The sequence below is a fragment of the Triticum aestivum genome, chromosome 1D (genome assembly GCF_018294505.1).
Source record: "Triticum aestivum cultivar Chinese Spring chromosome 1D, IWGSC CS RefSeq v2.1, whole genome shotgun sequence".
In the NCBI taxonomy this organism is placed as follows: Eukaryota; Viridiplantae; Streptophyta; class Magnoliopsida; order Poales; family Poaceae; genus Triticum; species Triticum aestivum.
The window spans coordinates 176,503,313-176,505,996 of NC_057796.1; positions in this window are offsets into that span (position 1 = coordinate 176,503,313).

Sequence of the window (2,684 nt, forward strand, 5' to 3'; positions counted from 1 at the left end):
GAGGTCCGTTTCGTCCGTTTTGCGGTACGCCACACCCCTCCCGATCAACAGGACCCCCGTTTCGACCGTAGGAGGTCCGTTTCCTCCGTTTTGCGGTACGCCACACCCCTCCTGATCAACAGGACCCCCGTTTCGACCGTAGGAGGTCCGTTTCCTCCGTTCTGCGGTACGCCAGGCCTCGTTTCCATCGCCTGTTCCGTCCAAGCCCTCCCGATGAACACGACCAGAGTAGTAGTAGAGCACTTTACGTACAGAGCCATATTGCACAGTTCCCAATGCCCCGCCAGGCTTTTCCGGCTCCTCGGGCTTAATTGGGAGGTGCTAGTTTAAATATGCTACTAGCTGGAAGCTGCAAGCGAGGTGCGGCTAGGGCGAGCACGCGAGCCACGGGATGCTGGGAAGGAAAACCCGTTCACGTGGCTAGGCTGTCCAGTGCACCCAGATTGTGGGGCCGCACGTCCGTTTGACTTCAAAACTCAAACTACCCGTGTAAAATATTGGCTCGCAGCGAAGTGTAGTAGTACTATTTAAAAAAAAAGGCCGCCGTGCGTTCGGCCGGGATCGAACCCACAAAACGAGGTATACACTCCCGCGACCACTAGTAGTACTCGTTGGAGTACAACGCAACCTAGAATCGCCTTTTGTCGCTAGTAGTACGTACATTGTTCCTTACAAGAAACCCCTAAGAGCATGGTTAATAGTATAGCCAGCTGCTGGCTATAAGCCAGTGCCATGTCATCTACAGCCCATCTTATAGCCAACATGTACAATAATAGATCAAAAGAGTGTACTACTTTTTTATTATGTGGCCCACTTCTCATTCTCACAAAGTGCCTAGGAGCACGTGCTAGAGCTGGCTCTTCACGAAGAGCCCGCTTACCTTCTCTCTCCTCTTCTCTTTCCTCCAACTAAGCAGAAATATACTAGTTTATTTCTTATAGCCCGCTGACTCAGCTCTATTGTACTTGCTCTAATAATGCAAGAAACCACTAAAATGCCAAGAAACTACTACCACTTGCATACGTGGCAGACTTAAGATAAGACTACCTTATCAACCATTGTACATGCTCTTACCAACAAAAATCCTCGAGTGACCTCCTACCTCCGGCCCGTCCACCTAGTCATCCTCGGCCATGGGACGCAGCTACCGCCGTCGGCAGAAGGCGAGGTCAAAACCGCCGGCGGTGCGGAGCCCATGTTGCGACAGCCCGGATGCCAGCTCCGTCCGGCGCTCGCGGCCGCTAGCTAGCCAAGATAGCTCCGTCCAGCTGCTTGTCTGCAAGGTTTGCTAGCTAGATTGGCACGGCAGCGCGGCGGCTTGCTCGCGCGCGTCGTGCTAAGGCCACCCATCTGGCTCAAGCGAAGGCCAGCGCGGCGGCTTGCTCGCTCGTGAGTCACGCTCGGGCCAGCCTGCCAACCCGTGCGGAGGCCAGCGCGGCGTCCGGCCCGTCCGGCGGAGCGGCGGCCAACTCGCTCATCACCGGTGCCACCGACGAACACGCCTCAGTACTGTTTGAAGTAATGTTCAGGAAAAATAATGATTTGAGGGGGAATAACAGGATAGAAGGTCAGATGTGGGTCCCTCGTGTCAACGGTCAAACAAAATGTGTTGGTTTAAGCTGCCTCGTCAACACGGACGTGTGGGCCAACCCTGTCATAAATGCGTTTGATAGAGGCAAAGGTGTCCCGTCTTTCGATGAGATGATGGATATCGCTTTGGTGGAAGTCGACTTTGACGATCTGACTACGAACTTGCGATGACGTCGCGCCTTAGCAATCGCTAAACCAACTCCGAGAGGTTATTGACCACGCCGGAGCACGATCAACCTGACCACGAGGGTCTGTTTCCTGCGAGCAAACGAAGAACAAGCAAGAAACTGAGATTGCAATCTGGATATTGCGAATATAAGATGAAAGCTTTATTGATCAAGGTGGGGTTCTTTGACGCCTTTGTCTGGTCGTTGAACACAAACGAAGTACGCGAAGTTGCACCTATGGCGAACTTTTAATCTAAACAAAACCCAAAGTCTAAACGACGCCCTAAAGGCTGTATATATGGAGGAAGAGGGGGAATTTCGTGGCCCTTGGGGAAGGGGTCCGAAACCAACCCTATCTCTTGTTTCCCCACACATACGGACTCTAAAAACAGCCTAAACTCAAGTATTTCGAAATTACATGGGCCTGGCCCAATAATAAGGTGACGCAACACCTAGAATAGCCTCTGGACGAAAGTTATGAAGTAGCATCTTGTATATTTCGTCCAAGGCTTCATGCACGCATTATGGTGGCTTCAACGTCCTGAAATCATCACTTGTAACTCCGTTCTTGTTCCCCATGCGCATGCCATCATCTCCATGCTTGTTCTTGCTCCAATGTTAATCCTTCTCAAAGCTAGGCCCTTCATTTGTAAGCAAAACAAATGTATCCAATTTAGGCAGCATCATATTCTCATGAACATTAGAATCATTACCAAGAAACGAAAGTACCTGGTAATTTAATTGGCGTGCGCGAGCTCTAGTAATTGGTCCAGTATGTATAGCAGGAGGGGCTGTGGGTGTAACAATGGTATTGATGTCCTCATCAGTGACGCGGGAGGGCGGCGGTGCGGCGACGGCGAGGCGCCGGCGACGGCGTGGATCCGCGCGGCGGCGGCGAGGAGAACGGGCGGCGGCGGCGCGGTCCAG